This window comes from Chelonoidis abingdonii, chromosome 4 (genome assembly GCF_003597395.2).
Source record: "Chelonoidis abingdonii isolate Lonesome George chromosome 4, CheloAbing_2.0, whole genome shotgun sequence".
In the NCBI taxonomy this organism is placed as follows: domain Eukaryota; kingdom Metazoa; phylum Chordata; order Testudines; family Testudinidae; genus Chelonoidis; species Chelonoidis abingdonii.
Genome location: NC_133772.1, coordinates 35,307,212 through 35,333,406, shown reverse-complemented (window position 1 = coordinate 35,333,406; position 26,195 = coordinate 35,307,212). Strand labels below are relative to the sequence as shown.

Sequence of the window (26,195 nt, the reverse complement as noted above, 5' to 3'; positions counted from 1 at the left end):
GGTTGGGGTGCAGGGTCTGGCCAGGAGTCAGGATGTGGGAGGGGGCTCAGGGATGAGGTATGGGAGGGAGTTAGGGTGCAGGAGGGGATGGGGGGCTGGGGTGCAGGATCTAGCCAAGAGTTAGGATGTGGGAAGGGGCTCAAGGTTGGGGTATGGGAGGGAGTTAGGGTGCAGGAGCGGGGTGGGGGTTGGGGTGCAGGGTCTGGCCAGGAGTTAGGGTGTGCAAGGGGGCTCACAGCTGAGGCAGTGGGTTGGGGTGTAGAGTGCTTACCTGGGGCAGCTTCTGTTTGGTGTGAGGGGTGCAGGTGGGGATGGGGGTGTGCAGATCAGGCAAGGTGGGGGGGTGGGGCTATGTGTGCATGGGGGGGGGAAGGAGTAAGGGCAGGGGGCTGAGGGGTGTTATAGGGGGCAGTGGACGGGGGGGCGGGCTTGGGCCTGGGGCAGTCCCAGTCATGGCTGCTGGGTTACCTTACCTGGATCACTGCCCCGCTGCTGCTCCTGTTCACTGCCAAAGGGAACAGTGGCAGCAGCAGCTCATGAGAGCTGAGACCCCCTGGCCTGCCACTCCCTTCTCCTGGCCTTTTTCCAGGGGTCGCCAGCAGCAGCACATGCCAGGGATTGCCCCTGCACTGCCCGGCATCTGGACGCCCCACCAGGGAAGCACACATGCCTGCCCTACAGCGCCCCCAGCCGGCCCCTCACCTGCCTGCCTTACCTGGCCACCTGCTGTGGCGCAGGGGGCCGCCAGCACCAGCCAGCAGCAGGAGCCCGGCTCACTGGCTGGGAGAACGCACCGCATCCTGCGCCTCCGGCACGGCTCTTAAATGGCTCCCTCTCTGCTCTCTCCCACAGCTTCTGCCCCCACAGCAGTCCACCCGCAGGGGGTGCTGGACGGTGCTGGGCTGCCCGGCACTGGGGGGCCCTGTAGTTGGCGGGCCCTGTGTGTTTCATTGTAAATCCACCTCTGGTAAAATCCATACAATTGCCTATTCCCTTCCAGATAATGCACTGGGCTGTGTGCTGCCTGGAGTGCTCTCTGCACATTTACTCCCCAGACTCTGCGCTGACTCACTCACAAGCCAGCTGCTGAAGCAGTAATAGTCTCCAAATTGCTAATAGCCTTGAGGAGTTGATGGCCGGAGAGGCAGAATGGTATTACCTCCAGCAGATGCCTGATTCAGAGGTCACTACAGCTCTTATAAACTAGAGCTGGGCTTGACCGAGTTCACAGGGTGTCACCTCCCTGCCCCCAGCTTTGGGGATGTTCACACCTGGATCAGTGCCCGCTCAGAACGTTGCAACTTCTCTCTCTCTCTGTAGTGGGCCAATCTGCAGTGCTAAAGGCCTGATTCTGCTCTCACATTAGGTTTACACTCCACTGAGTCCAATGAAACCATCTCTGAATTTACACTAGTGTAAATAAGATCAGAAGCAGGTCTTAACCCTGGCCACCCCAGGATTGCGGAAGGTTGGGCTCAGATCGGATTCTGCACCCAAACTTAGCTGAAAGGAGTTCATCCAGCAACTGAACAGAAAAGTTCTTCCCTCTTCCCTGCTGTTGAGTCTGGAGTGCTCTGCACTGCCACTGATGCAGGAATCACAGCAATTAATGACCAATCTGCTAACCAGCAGGAAAACAGGGCTTCATTCCCAATAGGACAGGCTGTTTCTAACTGATCATTGCAGTTAGGATGACCAGATGTCTCGATTTTATAGAGACAGTCCCGATTTTTGGGTCTTTTTCTTATATAGGCTCCTATTACCTCCCACCCCCATCCCGATTTTTCACACTTGCTGTCTGGTCACCCTAATTGCAGTGGCTGCACTGAGAAAGCATCTAGTTTGAACCAGGACAGTTAGAGCTTTTTCTGAGAGCATGAAGCCATAAAGCAAGCCCTTCCTCCTCCATCCCTGCCTGCTTTCTCTCAGTCCCACCAAGTGTGCGTGGGAGGTTTGCGGCATAAAGGAGAAAGCCTGCAGTGCTGTCAGGGACTGGTGCACTGTCCCTGAACGGCAATGCTGTCCATTACAGAAAATCCCCTCCCCCACTGGTGGGGAGGAACTCAGCGGAGCTGGATTTCTGTTTCACTGGCTTCTACTTAACAGAGGCAAAAGATGCAATTTTGGACCCAGTAGCCAGGCTGTTGGTGCAACAGCATCGTTTGTTAGCAGCTGAGCTGTCACATGCATTGGATTTTTCAGCTCAATCCGGCTGCTTGTTCCATGCTTCACAGGTGAGACAGACTCCTCTGCTAATAGCCTGGCAGCTAGGGGTAAGAGCACTAAGCAGAGAGCCTGGAAACCGAGGCCATGTCTCCGCTCCAGCAGCACAGCTGTGGCGGTGGGGCTGTGCTGTGCAGACACTTCCCACATAGACAGACGGGGTTTTCCCATCAGTGTAGTTAATCCACCTCTCCGAGAAGCAGTAGCGAGGTCGACAGTAGAATTCTTCAATCAATGTAGCCACGTCTACACTGGGGATTAGGTCGACCTGACTGGTGCTCGGGGCATGACATTTTTCACAGCCCTGAGCAATGTAGTTAGGTCGGTCTAATTTTAAAGTGTAGACCAGGCCTGTGAGTTCTGGTCTCACCTCTTCCTGCTGTTTACACGTCACTCGGTATAGAGCAAGGCCTTGTTACTTGCCCGAAGGCCCCCAAATAGCATCCTGGCATTTTATGAATCAGTGACATGAGAGGCTGGGTAAGAGCTCACCAGACAAAGCTTGGACTAGAAACCAGGTCTGTAATACAGCAGCTGCTGAGGCTTTAGTCCCAAAGATCCCAGGTACCAGCCCCATCCCAGGGAGCTGTGTTACAATGGTGTCTGGAAACTAGACCACTTTCCTCCTGAGGTGTCAGTTAGATTTGTCAGCAGTGACAGGGTCTGTTTTCCCCATATAATAGGAGGCCTCACTGCCTGACTGGGTCCCAGTTCTGCAGAGAGTTGATACAGCACCCGGGGATGGGGGGCCAGAGGGGGGGAAATGGGGCTTCTTAGCCATCTCCCTCCCTGTCCAATATTCTCCCACTGCCCCATTCCAAAGGAGGGAAGAGGAAATCCTGAAGGAAGAGAGAGATGAAAGCAGCCCTCTTAATAAACAGTGACAAGTTTCCAGCCCTCTGACCCCTGTTGCTGATTCGATGTGCATGTTTCCCTGACAGCTGCGGGAGCCAGAATGCTGGTTTCACAGGCTCTGCACAGACACATAGCTAGGAAAGTTGGGATGCTCCTACCAGCAGCTGCAGATGTTAGGTTCCAGCAGCCCCTGAGGTCTCCAGTGTAGTAATGCAAAGAAACTCCATCAAACAGATGGGTGACCCTGAAGATTCAGGTGAGATCTGGCTAAGCTCCAACTAGCTGAGCTGGGAAAACGCCTTGGATCTGAACAAGGAGAGAAGGGACTCACCCAATCACAGGCTTTTTGTATCCATTAAGGGTCAGAGGCTCTGCTGCTCCCGCTTCCTGCCCTGGAAGCACCAACAGGCACAAAACCCATAAAAAAATTTTTTTTTAAAAAGTGAATCAAGATTTTTTGAACTCTCAAGATGGTTCAATTCAAGGTTCAGCCAAAGCTCGAGGGGTTCCTGCTCCTGTCTGATCCAGGCCTCCATCCATAATGAAGAGGGTTAACACCAGTGACCCTCCAGGTAGTTCAGTTCGGTGTGAGACTCTGAGTGCTTTTCTATATTCAGTAGCAAAGCAAGGCCCTAGGGAAGGACTCACTCTGAATTGCTCTCTAGCGACTCCTCTGGCAGACCCTAGACACAGCAATTCCAATTGGGGAACACCCCAGAAGTGCTGCATCTGTCAGTTAGTTATCATAATGGGCTGTCATGTCTTACCACGAGACATCTGAAAGGCAATTCCTCCCTCTTCACTCTCCTATCACATCTGGAGCACAGGGGCATGCAAGAGTTACTAACAACGCATGAAACTGCAACCATGCGGGGAAATGCTCCCTGCTCTGTCTTTGGGCTTCGCAATGTCATCACTGACAGTTACATTCACTTTCCCCAGCTGACTCCTAATTTACTCAGACCAAGTTAAAAAAGCAGCAGGAGCCAGGCCCATCGGGCTGTACTTGTGTCAGCTCCAAGCACAGCCTGGCCTGCTCAGGGCTAAATGAGAGAGCTGCACCAATGCCCCATCTTGGTGTGAGGGCCTGCATGCTGTAGAAATGCAATGTCCAGATCACTCATGGTCGTTAAATATCAGAGGGGTAGCCGTGTTAGTCTGAATGTGTAAAAGCAGCAGAGAATCCTGTGGCACCTTATAGACTAACAGATGTTTTGGATCATGAGCTTTCGTGGGTGAATACCCACTTCGTCAGATGAATATAGTGGAAATTTCCAGGGGCAGGTATATATATGCTAGCAAGCAAGCTAGAGATAACGAGGTTAGTTCAATCAGGGAGGATGAGGCCCTGTTCTAGCAGCTGAGGTGTGAAAACCAAGGGAGGAGAAACTGGTTCTGTAGTTGGCAAGCCATTCACAGTCTTTGTTTAATCCTGAGCTGATGGTGTCAAATTTGCAGAATTGAAGCTCAGCAGTTTCTCTTTGAAGTCTGGTCCTGAAGTTTTTTTGCTGCAGGATGGCCACCTTAAGGTCTCTGCTATAGTGTGGCCAGGGAGGTTGAAGTGCTCTCCTACAGGTTTTTGTATATTGCCATTCCTAATATCTGATTTGTGTCCATTTATCCTTTTCCGTAGAGACTGTCCAGTTTGGCCGATGTACATAGCAGAGGGGCATTGCTGGCATATGATGGCGTATATTACATTGGTGGACGTGCAGGTGAATGAACCGGTGATGGTGTGGCTGATCTGGTTAGGTCCTGTGATGGTGTCGCCGGGTGTAGATATGTGGGCAGAGTTGGCATCGGGGTTTGTTGCATGGATTGGTTCCTGAGCTAGAGCTACTATGGTGCGGTGTGCAGTTGCTGGTGAGAATACGTTTCAGGTTGGCAGGTTGTCTGTGGCAAGGATTGGCCTGCCACCCAAGGCCTGTGAAAGTGTGGATCATTGTCCAGGATGGTTGTAGATCCCTGATGATGCGTTGGAGGGGTTTTAGCTGGGGGCTGTATGTGATGGCCAGTGGAGTCCTGTTGGTTTCTTTCTTGGGTTTGTCTTGCAGTAGGAGGCTTCTGGGTACACGTCTGGCTCTGTTGATCTGTTTCCTTATTTCCTCGTGCGGGTATTGTAGTTTTGAGAATGCTTGGTGGAGATTTTGTAGGTGTTGGTCTCTGTCTGAGGGGTTAGAGCAGATGCGGTTGTACCTCAGTGCTTGGCTGTAGACAATGGATCGTGTGATGTGCCCGGATGGAAGCTGGAGGCATGAAGGTAGGCATAGCGGTCGGTAGGTTTTCGATATAGGGTGGTGTTAATGTGACCATCACTTATTTGCACCGTGGTGTCTAGAAAGTGGACCTCCCGGTAGATTGGTCCAGGCTGAGGTTGATGGTGGGGTGGAAGCTGTTGAAATCGTGGTGGAATTTTTCCAGAGTCTCCTTCCATGGGTCCAGATGATGAAGATGTCATCAATGTAGCGTAGGTAGAGAAGGGGCGTGAAGTGGACGAGAGCTGAGGAAGCGTTGTTCCAGGTCAGCCATAAAAATATTGGCATATGTGTGGGCCATGCGGGTGCCCATAGCAGTGCCACTGATCTGGAGATATATATTGTCATCAAATTTGAAATAGTTGTGTGTGAGTATAAAGGCACAGAGCTCAGCAGCCAGTTGTGCTGTGGCATCATCAGGGATACTGTTCCTGACAGCTTGTATTCCATCTGTGTGTGGGATGTTTGTGTAGAGAGCCTCTACATCCATGGTGGCTAGGATGGTGTTTTCTGGGAGGTGACCAATGCATTGTAGTTTCCTCAGGAAATCAGTGGTGTCACGGAGATAGCTGGGAGTGCTGGTGGCATAGGGTCTGAGTAGAGAGTCCACATATCCAGACAGTCCTTCAGTGAGAGTGCCAATGCCCGAGATGATGGGGCGTCCAGGATTTCCAGGGTTTGTGGATCTTGGGTAGTAGATAGAATAAGCCTGGTCGGGGCTCTAAGGGTATGTTGATTTGTTCCTGTGTTAGTGTAGGGAGTGTCCTGAGTAGATGGTGCAGTTCTTAGTGTATTCCTCAGTGGGATCTGAGGGAAGTGGCCTGTAGAATTTGGTATTGGAGAGTTGTCTGGCAGCCTCCTTTTGGTAGTCAGACCTGTTCATGATGAACAAGCAGCCTCCTTTATCAGCCTTGATGATAACGTTCAGGGTGGTTTCTGAGGCTGTGGATGGCATTGCGTTCTGCACGACTTAGGTTATGAGGCAAGCGATGCCTGTTTTCCACGATCTCTGCCTCATCTGCGGAAGCATTCAATGTATAGGTCCAGACTGTCATTTCGACCCTCAGGAGGAGTCCATGTGGAGTTCTTCTTCTTGTGCTGTTGGTGGGAGGGTACCAGTGTGTATCAGTGCACTGTTCAGTGTTGTCCTGGAAGTATTCTTTGAGTCGGAGACAGCGAAAGTAGGCTTCCAGATCCACAGAACTGTATCATGTTGGTGGGGGTGGCAGGGCAGAAAAGAGAGTCCCCGAGCTAGGACAGACTTTTCCAACTGGGCTGAGTGTTAGTTGGATAGATTGACGATATTGCTGGGTGGGTTAGGGGTACCAATCCCCATGTGTCAGGTACCCGTTTAACTGCCCACATCCTTTTTCCTTTGTAGAGATGGAAGAAAGAAACCAACACCATCACAGGACCTAACCAGATCAGCCACACCATCACCGGTTCATTCACCTGCACGTCACCAATGTAATATACGCCATCATATGCCAGCAATGCCCCTCTGCTATGTACATCCAGGCCAAACTGGACAGTCTCTATCTACACCGGAAAAGGATAAATGGACACAAATCAGATATTAGGAATGGCAATATACAAAAACCTGTAGGAGAGCACTCAACCTCCCTGGCCACACTATAGCAGACCTTAAGGGCCACCTTAAGGTCTGCTATAGTGTGGCCAGGAGGTTGAATGTGCTCTCTATGAATTGAAGCTCAGCAGTTTCTCTTTGAAGTCTGGTCCTGAAGTTTTTTTGCTGCAGGATGGCCACCTTAAGGTCTGCTATAGTGTGGCCAGGGAGGTTGAATGTGCTCTCTATCAGGGTTTTGTATATTGCCATTCCTTAATATTGATTTGTGGTTATCTCTAGCTTGCTTGCTAGCATATATATACCTGCCCCTGGAAATTTCCACTACATTCATCTGACGAAGTGGGTATTCACCCACGAAAGCTCATGATCCAAAACGTCTGTTAGTCTATAAGGTGCCACAGGATTCTCTGCTGCTTTTATGGTCGTTAAAGAAACCCTTGCCTTTTTCACAACCAATGCATAAGCCCTGGTGTCCTGGCTAAATTCCAAAGTGAGTAGCTGCATTGAGATTAATCCCGTCAGCATTCTGCTTGCAGAACTGCAGTGAATGGGCCTTGCATGGTCACCCAATTCGGAGCACTCACATTCCCCCCTGCTGTTAATCTGCTGACTCAGGCTCCTGGGAGAAAAATAGCAGTGTAGATGTTTGGGCTCCCCCACCCTGGGTTTCAGACCCTGGGCTCCCATCCACGTGGGAACACCTGCGCTGCTATTTTTAGCCATCTGGCACAAGCCCCACATGCCCGTGAGCTGGGCCTCTGACTTGCTGCCATGGGTTTTTTACTGCAGCACGGACATACCCTAAGAAACTTGTCCTGGGTCACACATGGAGTCTGTGGCAGGAACTGAACCAGCTCTTCTGCATCCAATTGCCAAGCCTTGACCACAAAGCCATCCCCGCAGGGATTCAAGGCGAGCGTGCAGCAGACTGGCGAATGAGACAGCGAAGACCAGTAGCTTTAAATGAACCAGTGCTTCAAAAGGAATCAGTCTCCTCCCCAAGCTCCAGCAGGCCTGCTATTCTCCAAGGACTGCGAGCAAATCCCCTGCTCCCTGCAGTGCTCACACTCAGCACACTCGCTCTGACAGTTCTAGGGACAGAGACGCCTCCTTCCTACTGCTTTCCTACCCTTTCCTCCAAGGAGCGCCTCTCTAATGAGAGCTCTAGGGCTCAAGCTGTCATTGAAATACTATCACATCTCTCTTTATTCCAGTTCCTCTGATGGTGTGACACAACCCCCCTGGGCACGCCAAAAAGACAGAATTAGCCTGAGAACATGGCAACAGTCTGAACTGAAGTGGACATTAAAAATTCATCTCAGCAGCAGGCTTCATTTGGAGGGACACCAGAGGAATTGCTTAACTCTGGTCCCAGCAGTACCTGTGGTGGAGCAGGGACAGTGGGTTCAGTGAGGAGCATAATGGATGCAAACCTTCACTTCGCCTTCAAACTGATTTTGAACCTGTCTGGAGGGGTGGAAAGTATTTAAATTAACTTCCTCCTCCTCTCCTGCTGTTCTGCATTTCCTCATTCAGGACACATTGAGAGCACAGGAATACTAAGAAAGCTGCTTTCATGGGCTCAGCAACTCACCCGAGAGAGGCAGGATCAGAACAGGGGTATGGAAATTGGGGAGAACCAGAAAATGCACGAGTTCCACAGCTGTGTTGAGTAAAAAATCAGAGGTGAATGGAGGAAGCTTTCCACTCAATGCTAAGATAGCCAGCCCAATTCTACAAATCCAACTGTTTCCCCGCTTCAGCTGGAACTGCACAAAGAGGCTGGGGGCTGGTCTACACTGGGGGTGGAGGATCAATCTAAGATACGCAACTTCAGCTGCACTATTCGCGTAGCTGAAGTCGAAGTATCTTAGTTCGACTTACCTGGCTGTCCTCACGGTAGTGAGTCAACTGCCGCGGCTTCCCCATCGACCCCGATTACTACTCCTGCCGAGGTGGAATACGGGCATCAAGTAGCAGATTGATTACTACCTGCCAATCCGGCAGGTAGTATAGACATACCCTGAGTTACAGTAACACTGTCTACATGCAGAGTTAATGACACTCTCCCTCATTATAATTGTTTTTATGAAGCTGTTGGGTCCCAACTGTACTGGGGCTAGCACTGTCACAAGAGACACTTTCTAACACACTGATGGACTATGTGTGAAATGATATGTTTACTTGATGTGCACATCAAGTTCAGCCACTAAAAGTCTCTGTTCACTTTATAGAATTCCGAACAAGGAATGGCCCCCGGTGAACAAGAGAGATAAAGCTGTAACTCGAGTTGAGTGGAAGCCTGTTTGAGTCTCACTACAGTCAACCTCAAACATTCAAAAATCATGGTCAGGCCTCCAAAAAATAAATAATGAGACTGGCTGAATAATAATAGTTTTTCTCTGCCTTCTAGTTTCTAAGCTTTAAGGTGCAACTCTAGCCATGTTTTTTTTTCTCTGCAACTATGAGTGTAAGAAATTAACCTTAAAAAAAAAAAAAAACCAACACCAGAGATTCTAAGGTAGTTGCAAGCTTCTGGAAGCTGGCGCTTTAAGAAAAATATTAAACATTGTCAGACTCATGATAAAATCAACAGTGGGCAACACTTATATTTACAGTTGTTTTCTAACTAAACACATCCTCTGTTTAAGACTGTGACTCCATATAGCACAACAGTGTGGTTATTGATAGTAACTAAACACATCCCCCTTTTACTGCAAGCACCCATAGCTCTTGTTGACTTCAGTGGAAGCAGAGAACTCATTATTTTTTGGGCTTACTAATCATACCTACATGACAAAACAAGCCTCATCACATCTTCTTTCCTTCCACCTTCCTAGCTGTGCTTGAATGGAACACAGCTTGAAAGTGAGACTGAGAAATATGTTCAGGGGGGTTTCTCTGCTTAGGTTCAGGTTTAGCTGGCTTAGAAACTTGAACACACAGACAAAACGTGGGGGTTCTTAAAAGTTGATTTTCAGGCTTTTCCTCCTCCCTGCAGGCTTGTTAAGATTTTATAGTTAAGAGAATGTGCAGCTGCCTGTTCTCTATGGAGAGGGCTTTAAATTGCCCAGCTGGGCCAACCGAATGTGCTACCACCTCTAACTTAGCTGCGATGGAGGGCACTGAACAAACTGAACAATATCTATCAAACCTGCTGGCATCTAGCCCTGCCCTTTCTGTGCACATGGAACTCTCCCACGGCCTGCTTAATAACACTGTTTGTCACAGTGTGCGGTCCAAGGGTGTTAATTACCTGAATAATGTAACACTACTTCTGTGATAAGAACACTTAAGCAGTAAACGCAGCAACTGGAATCCAGCTCCACCAGCCATCTAGCAAGGCAAAACCAGCCTCAGCTGTTTCTTCAGATTGTATTTTTCATTGCCATCTTCAGTTTGGGTTTAAAAAGAGTTAAACTCAAAGTTCCCCCAAGCCAGTGGCTCATCGCATGGATGCATATAAGGCATGTCAGTTTCATAGCCAATGGTACAAAAGGGAGTGACATGGCCAGCATCACATCTGACTGCCCCAACCTGGTGGATCAGGTATGCATTTTGCAGCTGGGTGAACTCGAGGTGGCCCTTCAACGTGAAATCAAATGAGACTTGAAGCCACAACTATCAGAATTGTAGCGGAGCATCTTACCCACTCAGCCACCAGACATTTTAAAAAGAGAGGCCCAGCATTTTGTGGGAAGTCAGACTTCTCCCACGTATAGGAGGGCCGAGGATTTCACATAGGGAACATAAGAACGGCCATACTGGATCAGACCAAAGGTCCATCTAGCCCAGTACCCTGTCTTCCCACAGTGGCCAATGGCAGGTGCCTCAGAGGGAATGAACAGAACAGGTAACCATCAAGTGATCCATCCCCTGTCACCCATTCCCAGCTTCTTGCAAAACTGAGGCTAGGGACACCATCCCTGGGAGCACTGGCTTGTTGGCTTGTGCCAAGAAGAGCACACATGCCTTTGAAACTCTGGGTCTGATTATTTCATCTGTGAAATCCTTTCATTTCATAATTTGTGAATTATGAAAAACAACGACATCCCTTGGTGGTCAACAGGACTTAGTCTATAGCTTGAAGCTTAACCACCATTAAGGCATCGTCATCATTAGACTACACCACTCACGCCATCGTGTTTTATTGCTTAACAGAACTGTTCCTGCCACACAGTGCCAGCCAGCACAGACAAAGGCTTTGCTATTATTTACCGTTATCTTGCCATAGTGCCTAGTGACCTCAGCCACATCAGGAGAAAAACAAACAAACAATGTCACGTGTCCTTAAAAACCAGTTTTATGTAGTCCGAGACCACAAACACTAAAATGCCTTAATCTGCCCACATATCTACACCAGCGACACCATCACAAGACCTAACCAGATCAGCTACAACATCACTGGTTCATTCACCTGCACGTCCACCAATGCTATATACACCATCATGTGCCAGCAATGCCCCTCTGCTATGTACATCAGCCAAACTGGACAGTCCCTAGGTAACAGGATAAATGGACACAAATCAGATATTAGGAATGGCAATATACAATGTAGGCAGAGCACTTCAACCTCCGGGCCACACTATAGCAGACCTTAAGGTGGCCATCCTGCAGCAAAAAAACTTCAGGACCAGACTTCAAAGAGTAACTGCTGAGCTTCAGTTCATCTGCAAATTTGACACCATCAGCTCAGATTAAACAAAGACTGTGAATGGCTAGCCAACTACAAAAGCAGTTTCTCCTCCCTCGGCGTTCACACCACTCAACGCTAGACGAGGGCCTCATCCTCCCTGATTGAACTAACTTCATTATCTCTAGACTGATTCTGGCCTGCATATTATACTCCTCTGGAAATTTCCATTACATGCGTCTGACAAAGTGGGTATTCACCCACGAAAGCTCATGCTCCAATACATCTGTTAGTCTATAAGGTGCCACAGGACTCTTTGTTGCTTTTTACAGATCCAGACTAACACAGCTACCCCTCTAATACTTAATTGTATGGTTACTGGATGGTATCACTACAGGGCAGAGTTAAGATTGTTTGAGTGCCTGAACTGTGCACTTCTTACCTTAATGTGTTTGAATTTTTTTTAAATTTCCTCTTACTTCTGAACTTCCTGAGTGTGGAATGTTTGATTTTGGGAAAATTATAATGACCTTGTGATTTTTAAAGTTTTTACTCTGAGGTTACTGATCCGTATTCTCAACCTTAACGCCCATCTGAATCTAGGGTGCTGCTCCAAAGAGTTTACGTTGTAAAAGCCAAGATACAGGAGGTGGGTGAAACCAGTAAACAAGTGGGGAAGGGGAGAGAGTCCAGGGTAACAAAAATAGGCTGTTTTAGCACAGACTGATTCATAGCCTACCGGTAGCTCTAATCTCAGCTCATTGCCTGCCTAGCCTCTGCCATACTGACATTATTGGGCTGAAGATGGGTTTTTAAATTAGGGGAAACATAGCGACATACTGATAGCTTTTAAAGCCAGAAGGGACCATTATGATCATCTAGTTTGACCTAATGTACAACATGGGCCATAGACTCTCACCCAGTGATTCCTGCATCAGTCCCATTAACTTGGGTAAAGCTAGAGCATATTATAAAATTTAGAAAGCAAACCAGTCTTGATGTAAAGACTTCTGATTTAAAGACTCTCCTCCTAACATGGTTTCCCTAGAGGAGTGGAAAGAGTTTTGATGTGTATGGTGCCTTATAGACCAGCAAGACTAAGGGTTTGTCTATGCCGTTGGGTAACGCGCTCTGCGGGGGGGTGATTTCTAAACCATAATAACATGCTGCACGCTAACTGGGCCATGGAACCCTGCAGATTTGCACTAAAGGTTCCCTACTGTGCAGAAGCCACACCCCTCTAGAGCACATTGCCTTACTGTGTAGATAAGCCCTAAGTCAAATTCATTTCATATAGTGAGCCTGATCTCATACCTGCCACTTAGCATGGGCCACATTCAGCAAAAGCTATTCAAATAAAATAGCTAAAGATAAACCATGGTGGCTATTACTTACATTCACCCTCCAACAGATTTTAAATTTCCTTTGCTTCCACTTGCCAGGTTGGGGTTTCTATTCTCCAGTTGGCAGGTAAACTCTCTTCAGAGCCATTTTGCCTCGCTCAGCCTTGTACCATCTTCTGCCAGACTTATTCCTCTCTAGCACCTCTTCAATGTGACCACGTGGTTCTACACTTGTATGCAAGCTTTTGCTGCTCCCAAGTCTGGACTACAGGGGTGTGACTTGTAGGACGCACCATGTGGATCTGCCGGTGTGCACTAAATGTCCTTAGTGTGCATTGATGTAGTCCTGTTTACAGGATCTACACGGTGGAGTTAGAACACAATATATTGGTGCACCCTACAAATCACACCCCTGTAGTGCAGACTCTGGGGTAATGAAACAATCCCATAGAGTCATGGGAAGTCCATGGGCCAGATGAAACTGTTCTATGGGCTGCACGTCTGATGCTCCTGCCCTAAGCATTACAGGTGTTACATATAAACAAGACAGAGCTGACTATATGTGAGTATAGGTAGGCAGTTAATATAAAGAGTGCCATCTACAGGCACACAAGAATACATGAAGCTGTCCATAAAGTAGTAGTAGTTGTTGTTACTGTGCAGTGCAAATGACTTCCAGATTACACAGCTGGTCACTACGGACCCTCAGGAGTTTCCAGCGAGAAATAGCACATGATCCTTAAGAGGAGAGACACTGATCTTGTGCCACTGTGGAGTGTAATCTACACACTGCAAAGAGCTAAACTGAATGTAGTCCTCATGGCTGAGATTTTGTGCGCACAACATTGGCGAAATCTCTGGTTCCCACAGTAACCGTAATACTCTGCTTTTGTCATAGCTAAACACAACGCTAAAGGAGCATTGGCCTCTTACTCAACACAATGGGGTGACTGTCACTCTGCAAATAAATGATGCTGTTTCTGGCCTGTGGAAACAAACAAACACGTTGCAGGCTGCGCTGTTTTCGCCTCCCTTGAGCTTCTGGAGAGACTTCTCAGGCACTAAGTATACCCAGGGCTGCCAGAGAGACAGGCTGTGTCACAGATGGTGACCTGGGATATCCAGCCGGGCTGCATAAGCTGACAAAGCTCATGCAGCATGTCACTGCAGCACTGGATGCCAACGAAGTGCCATGGCAGACACTGCCATTGGGGTGGGGGGAGATCCCCTTACACACAATGCAGTCTGGTGGATAAGGCTTCCGCACCGATTATTGTCAGAAAGGGACAAGTGGCCAAAGGCTCGTTAATGACCCTGCTTTCCCCTCCCACAAGGACAAAGGGAAAAGTGACCAATGACATGTTGATGGCACACTGATTGTGTGGAACAGAGGATGGATGGGGCCAGAGGCAGGCTCTGGGTGACAAACCACCACACTGCCTGCTGTAGTCAGGGGAAGGGCGGAACCACAGAGGCTACAGGTCTCCAGTATCATATGATAGGAGTGTTAGGGTTTGTCTACACAGTAAAAAAACCAAACCCCACAGCAGCGAGTCTCAGAGCCTGGATCAACTGACTAAGGCTCATGGGGTGAGTACACTGGGGCTAAAACTAGCAGTGTAGACATTCCTGCTTGGGCTGGAGCCTGGGGTCTGAGACCTGGCAAGAGGGGTGGGTCTTCAGGGTGTGTCTACACTGTGATAAAAGAAGCACAGCATGGCCGCATCTAGTCCAGGTCAGCTGACTCAGACTCACGGGGCTTGGGCTCAGAGAGCTATAAAGCTGCAGTGTAAATGTTTGGCCGCAGCCTGGAGCCCAGTGTCCGAGACTTCGTGTTTTTTATCTCAGTGTAGACGTAGCCTCAGAGCCCCAGCTCCAGCCCAAGGAGGAACGTCTACACTGCTACTTTAACCTGTAGCCGAGCCCTGCAAGCCCAAGTCAGTCACCTGCCTCTGAGACTCACCGCCACAAGGCTGTTTTTGCAGTGTAGATGCACCCTTAAGGCCTGAACATTCCTGACTTGAGTTCTACCATTTGGAACTCTGTGTTTGGGCAGTAATAAATCACCTTTCTTTGCATTTCTTCCCTCTCTGCACCCTTCCAGTTCCTGTAGTCAGTCTGGGAAGCTGAGATCCTGCACACCACGATACTTACCACCGGACATCTGGCTCTTGTAAAATCCTCCCTGTTGCTTCATTTAGCTGATGTACAGCATTCTCAACTGACTGTCCTGTAGCATCACAGGGCACTGCTGGGCTCTGATTCCCTAAGCGTGGGTAGACTCTAGGGGTGTCTCTACACTGCAATTACAAGGCCACTGCTGCCCTGTGCCAGCTGACTCGGGTTAAGTGGTACAGATGTTCCAGCTTGGGCTGCAGCCTGGGCTCTGGGATCTCCCACCTCACAGGGTTCTGGAGCCCAGGCTCCAGCCTGAGTTCAAACGCCTACACTGCAATTAAACAGAGCCAGAGCCCTGCGAACCTGAGTCAGTGGCACGGACCAGCCACGCATATCTAATTGCAGTGTAGAGACACCCTTGCACACAGACAGAGATCACATTGATTTCGATGGGGCTCTGTGATATTGCCAACCCCAAGCATCCAAAACTCATGAGATCATTAAAAATAATTAATTTGAGGTTCTTTTTCTTTGTCCAGATTCTGAGCCTTTTGGATGCTCTAGCCTCACATTTTCCAGCTTTTCTCTGCAATCGTGAGGACTAGAAATTTCCTGTTTCTTTAAACCAAAGCTCAGGTTCTCCTCTAACCACATGAATCTGGGAACTGGAGCTTAAAGAAGAACACCAGATATTGTGAGACTGTTATCTTGAGTTGAGAACACTGGGTCTGCTTGTGCAAAACCAATCGCAACATCTGGGTCTTACACAGCTGCTGCCTGCCACCCAATGGTTATAAGTAACTCCTGCTGAGGGCAATGGGAGATCCGGGTATTCTCTGGGGGAAAAGATGGGCTTTCAGAAATGGCTCCACTACATCAGTGGTGGAGTGAGCACTGTATAAATATCTATCGTTGCTACAGCTTTTCGGAATCTATGAATGGAAAGATGCTATATAAATGTTAGTTATTTTTTTCAATTGACTGCAGCACACTACAGGAAAGAGATTAATATGTCTTCATTATTTGTCTCAGGCCAGTATGCATCTATAAATAGTGTTAGTGAATTGTAAATAGAGTCAATAAAGAATAACTACAGAGCATAAATTCAGAGAGTCAGGTCTTTATGCTGAAAATTATTCTTAAAAGGACACTGTCAAAATATTTTAAAGATAATATTTTATACTTGCTGGAGTATTTTATACAGATCTCTTTGGAAGCTAAATTTGGTACCTACCAAGATGATTTGTCCCTTCTTTTGTTCATTGAGTTTCCAGATAAACTATTCAGTGAGGCCAGAGTTAGAGTTGTAAATATGCAGCAGTTAGTTCCAAACAACATTGTATTTATACCACTGTAGTTAAAAAAAACCCTCCAAAACCACCAAATATTTGAGAGCCAGAAAATTTGGAGATAAGGTTCCATAAAGACAACCTTAACTCTGACCCTGTAATTTAGGGTTGCCATCCCTCCAGGATTGTTCTGGAGTCTCCAGGAATTAAACATTAATCTTTAATTAAAAATTATGTCATGTGATGAAACCTCCAGGAATACGCCCACCCAAAACTGGAAACCCTACTGTAACTCTACCCCTGCCCACCCAGTGTGTATACTGGTACGTTGTAAATAAAGCTGGTCAGTAAGTGTTGATGAAAACAAAACTTTAGCAAAAAAAGAAACAATAATTTGTGACAATGTTTGCATTCCTCCCTTCCCTCTTCACTAGTTCTGAGCCTCTCCAATCGTAAGTAGCAGGGCCTACAAACTGAAACTGTAACATTCTGCATGTGGAGCTTGCAGCGGAATAAATGGAACTTGAGAAAGAGGATCACGTTTCTAGAGGGATTGGTGTGGTGAAGGATCAGGGCCTCTGGAAGGCAGGAGGGAGTTACGCTGCAGCTGGACAAATAGTAGAGCAGGGGTCAGCAACCTTTCAGAAGTGCTGTGCCAAGTCTTCATTTATTCACTCTGATTTAAGGTTTCACGTGCCAGTAATACATTTTAACATTTTTAGAAGGTCTCTTTCTCTAAGTCTATAATACATAACTAAACTATTGTTTTATGTAAAGTAAATAATATTTTTAAAATGTTTAAGAAGCTTCATTTAAAATTAAATTAAAATGCAGAGCCCCCTGGACTGGTGGCCAGGACCCAGGCAGTGTGAGTGCCACTGAAAATCAGCTTGCGTGCTGCCTTCAGCACACGCGCCATAGGTTGCCTACCCCTGTAGTAGACACTCAGCATCGATCTCTCATGTTCAATAAAGTTCTGTTTTCTGCATCTCTACCTGCCTTCTGCATCTCTTACTGCTATGAACCAGCTTCAGTGTGTCCTGGTGCAGTGTTTGGGCATCTGCCGCCAGTTTGTAAAGAGTGAACGCGATAATGGTGTGCGGCAGCGTCTGAGCATCCAATGGAAAGGAGAGATGAGATGCTGCAGATAAACTGGGGTTCCAGTCTGTATAGAAGTAGATTGAGTTCTCTAGTTCAGGCTGTGAGGGGGTTTGTTTTATGGGCCTGATCCAATGCTCATTGACATGAGTGGACAGGTTCCTGTTAACTTCAATGGGCTTTGGATCAGACCCTATATCTGGCTTAAAGGAGACAGGCTGGAGTGTTTTGCCGTGAGCTGAACAAACTTCCACCTCTTGGAATCAGTTCATATCTTTAAGCTAGTTGCAGTGATATGAAGACTTCTTTTTTAAGTCAAAGCTTAGTGGGGGCACAACCATTTACAGGGTCAGCCATCAACACATGGCAGGACTGGACAGAATGTTCAAGGTGTCCAACGTGGATAGCAAATAACTCCAGAATTAACCATGTAACCTGCCTTAAGTGCTCAAACTCACCTTCTCATTGAGAACAACCAAATAAAGCAAAGCTGGGATGTCTAGGCCAGAGACAAAAACATCACATGCTTCTTCCAAAAATGAACAATCTCAATCTCACTCTTCAATTTCACTACCTCCAAGATGCCCCCAGTCCAACTAACCTCAAACTTTGCAACAGAAAGCAGCAAAAAACAACCCTCAACCAAAGAAACCCAGCTGGTTAGAGAAGAATCATGAGACATGTTGGGTATTAAGGACTTCTTTTATTGAGGAATTTAGAGGATATGGTCAAAAATCAAGTTTATAATGGAAAGCTCTTTGCCACCTTAACAACTGGCTTTGCAATGTGGGGGTGAAATCCTCAGAGCAATGGGGCAGGAAGCTTTTCAGCTGTAGGGCCCTAATCCTGCAATAGCTGGAAAGCTGCAAATAACTCCATGGGGGTGGTATCCTGCACCTGTATGGAGCACCACTGACTTCACTGGCATGGCCACAGGGGTTCACTTGCATGGAGACCTTTGGAGGATCAGGGCCTCGGTGACTGGTTCAAATCCAGCCCAGAATGGCAGCGATCAGTTATTAATTTCTGACCATTGTCCTGTGTGGCCTTTGCTGTATGAATTAGTGACTTCAGTTTGGTCTCTGCTGGCCAGGACTCTATAGCACAAAAGCCACCATCTCAATTGGTATTAAATGGCACCCTTGTAGGCTGCCTCAGCAGAAAGGCCAGGAATTGAATGATCCTCGGGACTGCAGGGTGTCTCTCCAGGTAAAAGCCAAGGCATGTTGGGACAGGAATTGGGGAGAAGCAAGCAAGCCCAATTGTCCCTGGTCCATGGCAGAACAAGACTGCACTGTCTCAAGCTGACCACCTAGCATCATTTACCGGAAATTGATTTATTTAAAAATTGCCCCCTCAAAAAATAAGAGGAACAAGAGACAAGATTATCAGGAACCCACCACCATAGAGGAAGGATGGTAGAGTGGTTTAGGGTTCAATTCCCTGCTCTGATAGATTTTCTGTGACCTTGGGCAAGTCACTTAGCCTCTCTGTGCCTCAGTTTCCCATCTGTACAATAGCCCTGTGTTATCTCACAGGGGTGATTTAAAAGACTGTGAAGTGCTTTGAGATCTACTGATAAAAAGTGCTATATAAGAGCTAGGTGTGTCTATTAACTGGGGCCAGATTTTGTAAAGAGCTCAGCAGGGAGGGTCTGGTCCAGCAGTGGATGCTGAGCATTTGCAAATCTGGCATTGTGTTTTCGTTATCTCATGGCTAATTAAAAGGGAACCTGCAGCTGCGAGGAGATTTAGGAAGGGAAAGATTTGAAAAAGCACATCATAGAATCCAGGCTCTCCCTGTGTGAAGTCATTTATTTCTTCATTTGTTGAAATGGTCTCAATCTTTAGGCCCTGGCTCGTGCACATGGAGGTAAACTGGGATGTTGACATGTATAAATTGATACACGTCCAGGCAGAAGGATCTGAGCCAGGGCTGGATTAACCTTTTGTGGGTCTGGCCCCAAACATATTTGTGGGTCCCCATGGGGCAAAGGAGCATGGCGTGGGGAGGTTGGTCCCCAGAGCAAGGGGCCAGCCAGGGCAATGGGGCAGAGGAGGGGGAGGGATAGCTCAGTGGTTTGAGCATTGGCCTGCAAAATCCCGGGTTGTGAGTTCAATCCCTGAGGGGGGCATTTAGGAATCTGGGGCAAAAATCTGTCAGGGACAGTACTTGGTCCTGCTAGTGAAGGCACCGGACTCAATGACCTTCCAAGGTCCCTTTCAGTTCTCTGAGATAGGTATAGCTCCATATTTAAAAAAAAAAAAAAAAAAAGGTGGGGCTGACCCCGCTCCACCTCCACCCAGCCCAGTGCAATGACACTATATACAAAGTGGCAGTTGCCAGACACACCCTGTGCTGCCAGCGTGCCCCTTCCCCTTCGGGGTGGGCCCATGCCATGCCACACAGCCTGACTCCCTGTGCCCAGCAGCCTCCCTCCACCACAAATGCACAGCCGCCTGCACACCAGCACCCCCCCACTACTGCCCAATGCACCTCACCACAGCTCCCCACTCAGACCCCCCATGGCCAGCACCCCAACACACAGACTTCCCCCAAGAGACCCCCCACACCTCCAGAGACTCACACCCTGGCCACACTCACTGGTCCTGCTGGAGGGTGATGGTGTCTGCCAGGCTGAGCTGGCAGCACAGCCGGGGCCAGTCCAGTACCAGGGCGGGGAACTACTCTGGCCTCTTGGGAGTGGGGTGATTAGCCAGGCCCGGGTCTGCCCCTGCCCTGGCCAGACTCCCTCATGACCCACTTGCCTGGAGATAGGACGATCACACATCCCCATTTGTCTGGGACAGTTCCCTTTTTGAGCTCTGTCCCAGCCATCCTGACTTGTTTGACAAAAACGGGCATTCATCCTGTTTGCTCTTGCCAACTGATCAGTTCCAAAGCCAATGAATAAATGCCCAATTTACCAAAAAAGTCCGGTGCAGCCCCCTAGCAGGGCATGGAGGAATGTGTATGTGTGTATGGGGGTGACAACGCAAGGTGTCAGGCAGCAGGGTTTGGGGGGTCAGCCCCAGCCAGAATGAGGCTTGGGGGCTTAGGAACCAGCCCCTGTCCTGGCAATAACATGAGGGGAAGGAGGTCAGTCTCTTGCTGTGGTGTGGGGAGCTGTGGGGGAGGGGTCAGCCCCACTGGGGGATTTAGAGTTAGTGGGGCCCTGTGCTCAGCTTCATTTTTGGGGCCCCTCCTTGGGACCCAGCCAAGAAAAAGAACATTCTCTCTTATCTCCCCCACTCCCATTTTTCATTCTTTTTTCCTTTCATTCTCCTCTTATAAGTAATAGAAAGTAAATGAAAATAAAGTTCAGTATCTTGATTGGTTTTGTAGTCTAACTTATTTTTCCACAGACCACTTGAAAATTGCTGAGGGTCTCAGCAGACCACTTAATGACCTTTCCAAATATTGTTTGTACCATTAGCTAACTATTGTAAAGTGCTTTGGATAAGAGCGTTTTATAAAAAAAAAAAAGTCAAAATGTTGCGATGTGGGGTCTGGCCAGGACTTAGGTTGCGGGAGGGGGCTCAGGGCTTGGGGTGCAGGGTCTGGGAGGGAATTAGGGTGAGGGAGGGGGCTCAGGGTTGGGGCAGGAGGTTGGGGTGTGGAGCGCTTAACTGGGGAAGTTCCCGTTTGGTGCTTAGGGTGGGGATGGGGATGTGGGGTGGTACAGGAGTTAGGGAGGGCAGGTGGCTGGGGATGTGTGAGGGGGGTGCAGGAGTCAAGGCTGGGAGTGTGCGAGGGGGGTGCAGGAGCCATGGAGGATGGGAGACTAAGGGGGATGTGAGGGAGGTGCAGGAGTCATGGAGGGCAGGAGACTGGGTGTGTGTGAGGGGGATGGAGGAGTCAGAGCTGGGGGGTGCAGGGTCTGGGAGGAAGTTAGGGTGCAGGAGCAGGCTGCGGGTTGGGGTGCAGGGTCTGGCCAGGAGTTAGGATGCAGGAGAGGGTTCAGGGTTGGGGCAGGAGGTTGGGGTGCGGAGCACTTACCTGGGGTAACTCCTGTTTGGTGCAAGCGGTGCAGGTGGGAATGTGGGGGTGGGGGGTGCAGGAGCTTCCATTTGGTGTCAGGGTGGGGCTGGGTATGTGTGGGGGGTGCAAGAGTCAGGGCTGGGGGTGTTCCAAGCCCCCCACTCTACCCTGAGTGGGTATGGGGGTATGTGTAGGGGGAATGCGGGAGCCCCCCTTTGCTCTGATTCCACCCCCTTCCCCAAGGCCTCACCCTGCCTTTGCTCCACCTCCTCCCACGAGCACGCTGCAGCCCCGCTCCTCCTCCTCTCTCCAAAAGCGCCAGCAAACAGTTGTTTGGCAGCGGGGGAAGTGCTGGGAGGGAGGGGAAGGAGCGGGAATGCAGCACGCTGGGGGAGAAGGTAGAGACGAGGTGCGGGAGGGGGGAGCTTGGCTGCCGGTGGGTGTGGGACAGAGGCGGGGGATGGAGAAGAGCTGGCAGAGCCTGAGACTGCAGCCCAAGCAGAGCGGGCCAGGCTGGGACCCCTTTGGAGCATTGGCCTGGCGTCATGGCGCCATTGTAAACCCGGTACTGATCTGAGCAGAAGAGCATTATTGCCCTGGAGCAAGTGCAAATGTGAAACATGCTCACATGTTTCTTCCAGCTGCTGAGTGAGACTTGCCTTCCACGTGACACACCCAGAGCCCATTGGGATCCTCAGCTGGAGGAACGTCCCATTTACAGAAACCACACGCAACTTCTAGCCCAGTTTCCTCAAACTTTTAATTGTCTTTACGTTTTCCATATCTAGCTTCCCAGGGGCTTCTCCCTCCCTGGCCACACTCAAATCAGCTTGTCCGGAAACCAAGCACAAACACCACATAACGCTGCTAAGACTCCAGCCCACTCCTGCTGGAAGCAGACAGCCATTTCCAACAGGACGGAGATGGACAGGACAGGCAAGAGCGAGCCACATGCAACGGAAGAAGGAAGAGAACGTATGGTGGTTGGCACCAATGCTTAGCCTTCACGCTCTGAGTAACCAGGCAGCTGCCCCAGCACACCTATCACTGATGATCCACACAGTGCCCGAGGCCAGTGGATTTAGGGGGGAGTGTGGCCCTCTGAGTACAAAACTGAGAAACTTGCTAGAAATAATTAAGCCACTAGTAATAAAAAACAGGTGAAACCCTCCATACCGTAACAGTTAGGTAGCTAGTGTGCTGAGACCACTGTCTAACATGCTCATCTGTATGATCTCAGTGTCTCCTTGTGCTTCCCCACCTTTTGTCTCTTGTCTTACACTTCTACTGTAAGCTCCTTGGGGCAGGGGATCCTTTTTTCCCCCTGTGTTTATACAGCACTCAGCACAATGAGGTCCTGGTCAAGGACTGGGACTCTGGGGTAACACACACAAATATCGCAACAACAAATCACATACACAAAAAATCTCACAGAAACTACATTTTATATATGATAAAATAATGACTGACTACATTTTTTTTGGTCCTCTCACTTCTCTCCCTATTCTCCATCTTCAATGCATCTTTCTTTCAAGGCTTTTTCACATTCTGGATTTTCCCCACCCATGTTTCTCCATCATTTGGCAACATTTGTTCGTGTTTCAGTTCAGCTTTTCCCCTCTCAAATGCCCGATACGGCAAAACACTTAGGTAGGTGCTTAACTTTAAGCATGTGAGCAATTCCACTGACTTTCAACAGGAAGACTCATATGCCTCAGGTTAAGCACATGCTGGGTCCCAACCTAACCACCCCTCTTATATTTCTTTTCTGATCTGACATGTCTCCCACTGTCTCCCTTTAATATTCTTCCTTTCTCTCGCCTTCCTCCCCACCATTAGCCGTCTCCCCTGCCATTCCAGGTATAGAAATATAACCAGCAGCGAGCAGAGGTATGACCCAAAGCAGACCAGCCAACGCAATGGATTTGCCCCACAGACTATATGCTTATAGACTTCCTTTGGGGAAGTCTGCACCCGATTCACGGCCCTGCCCTATTCCTGGAAAGGGCAGCAAATCAGAGCAGCTGCATGTGCTGAGGAGCAGCTCAGTCTCACAGTATTTGGAGGCTGGAGTGCTCCTGTCACAATCAGTTTTCCCTTCGAGCCAGCTGAAGAGCACAGGCAGGCTCCTAAGGGTGGGATACAAGGGCTTGGTCAGTAATAATGGCTATGAAGTACATGAAAATATAAACAGCAGCCAGTAGAGACAAGATCTGAGGCCGTGGTCTCCTCCTCAAAGCATTCTCCCATAGGCTACAGCACATTTGGTGGAAGTCTGTCCCTCCTCCCCTTGCCTGCCCTTGTGATGCAGTGAAACAGACAGCCTGATTCAGCCAGAGTGGAACGTCCTGCAAAATCCAGGATGCTTGAGATGTCCAGACAAGGCTCCCTCCTGCTTTACAGGCATGAGTTAGTACAGCGCCCCTGGGAGGTGGGTCTGTATCACTACCCCTGTTGTAAGATGAAGAACGTGAGTTAAGGGCGGATATGTGCTTTGCCTAAGGCTAGAGAGTAAGTCATTAGCAGAGCTGGGAATGGCACTCAGGAGTCCGGCCTCCCCCATCTATTTCCTTCGTCAGCAGACAGCACCTCCCAGGTCCTCTGCATACTGCTCACAGACCTGCTTCCCAAGAGCTAGATGGGCACACCTGCAGCTCATTGGCTAGGGAAGCAACTGAAACAAAACTCTCTTCACAGTCCTTTCCATCTCATGGAACAGACTTAATCGCTCCCATTACAGTTAGTAAATTGACAGATGGTATCACAAGCAACTTCAAGGAAGAAGCTTCTGAATTATAACTGGGTCTGCCCGGAGCTTCCCATGCCCCAGTGGAGATTTCTTTCAGGATTAACCCATTACTCCCAACCGATGCAGCTGGGGAGAAATGGAAGGGCTAGTGCTGAGCAGTGGGGAGGATAATATTCCACTGGATCCCAGCCATTAGCTCACAGCAGACATACCAGGTGCATTGCATGGTGCTGCATCTACCTCCCAGCTCACTGGGGTATATTGGGGGCCTTATCCAAGCAAAATCAATGGGAGTCTTTCCATTGACTTCAGTGGGCATTGGCTCAGGTGCTGAGTCACTACAAAGCGGGGAAAGGAACAGAACAAGCCACTTGGACTGAAGAGTAGTGCCCATCCATCGACTCCCCTCACACAATTCTGCTGACTCTGCCCTTGCAGCCAGGGGGCCAAATTCTCTGCTGGCAGAAGCCAGTGTGATGCCACTGACTCAAATAGTGTTTTGCCCGCTAATGCCAGGGCTGAACATGGCCCATGGATGTAGCTGGGCTGCATTCCCACAGCCTCAATCCCTGCCCACACTGCATGAGCACTCCGAGCTGTGAGTGGCCTGGCAAGAACACACAGCCAGGAAAATGTTCATTAGGAGCACCCGGCAATAGTCACTCATCTTCCTGCAGCTGCTCAGCATTTCAGAACTGGAACTGAAATCCACTGGCACAGACACACCTTCAAACGCACGCTGGAGATAGCAAGAGCTGGACTGGTCAGCTCAGCCCAGGAGCATCCACAGCACATGATCCTGTCTGCATAGGAAGAGCTCTTACCTTTGGCAGGCTTTTGAATGAAAGTCCTCGAAAGCTTGCCTCCCTCTGCTGTCAGTTAACAGCCATTTTACCACGTTCAGCTGACAGGGAATCACAGGGAACCAACCCTCATTCCTATTACGGGATCTTGGCCCTCTCAGCCAACAGCACAGGGTTGTTTCCTAAAGATGACGACTATTGTGTAGATTATGGTAACATTTAGAGGCCAAGCTGAGACCAGAGCCCTGCTGTGCTGGGCACTGCGAACACACACAGTAAGAGACAGTCCCTGCCCTGATGAGTGTATAGTCTAAACAGACAGGACAGACAAAGGATGCACTATTAACCCTGTGTTACTGATAGGGAAGTAGGCAAAAGGATTAAGCCACTTGCCCAATGTCACACCACAAGTCTGTGGCAGAATCAGGAACCAAACACAGATTTTCTTTGTCCCAGGTCAGTACCTCAAGCCAAAGGACCATCCTTCCTCTCTCAACAGTGATAACACACTTTTCTTATGAACACGGTCTCATGCCTCAGAAATAAGTGTGACACGAATCATGAACTGGCTACAACAGCCCACGATAGGCCTGGAGTAAACAGACCACCTCACACTTGGAAGGACAGGCTCCACATCTGAGCAGGGGTCTGGAAAACACTAGTACAAGTTCCCCGGGAACAGATCAATGCCTAGTGCTTGCCTGTATCTAAATAGGAAGGAAGGAAGCCCATGCTAGAGGAACCATGCAGTGTGCGCCCAACATTTGCTAGATAAAAGGGATCCCCAGAACAAACTGATTGTACTCTCAGTTCACAGAGAAGTGCAGTCTAGCTTTGGAGAGTTGCCGCTCAGGGGCACTCACCCAACTCCAGAGGCTGCCAAGCTATAGCAGAAACGAATGTTGATTTTTCACAAGCAGGCAGGAGACCTGGAAGCTGTGGCTGTCAATTGCAGCATCAGAGTCTGGATTTACAAGGGATATTTCTGCCTCTGCTTGTTTGTGTGGTGGAACTGTACGTGGTGGAGAGATGGAAGGGACAGCAGCAGAGGCTGTGTAATTTATTATAGGAACAAGAGCCTTGGGGATTGTTCCCTTGAGTCAAGCATACCCAGTCCACAAGCACAGCCGCTGCACCATTAGTTCTAGCACCTCTGGTTTCTGATGTCATGGAGACATGACCTCCAGGGTTGTTCATGCTCGGAGGGCCATGGAAACATACACGTGATGAGTTAGCTGTGCCCAAGGATACACTGAAAAA

At 48.9% G+C, this 26,195-nt stretch overlaps 1 protein-coding gene across 1 annotated transcript in view; it reads right to left on the bottom strand.

Moving 5' to 3' along the window:
• SYT12 (synaptotagmin 12) overlaps window positions 1-26,195 on the bottom strand; it is a 68,081-nt gene that overhangs the window by 16,799 nt on the left and 25,087 nt on the right. The window lies entirely within an intron of this gene.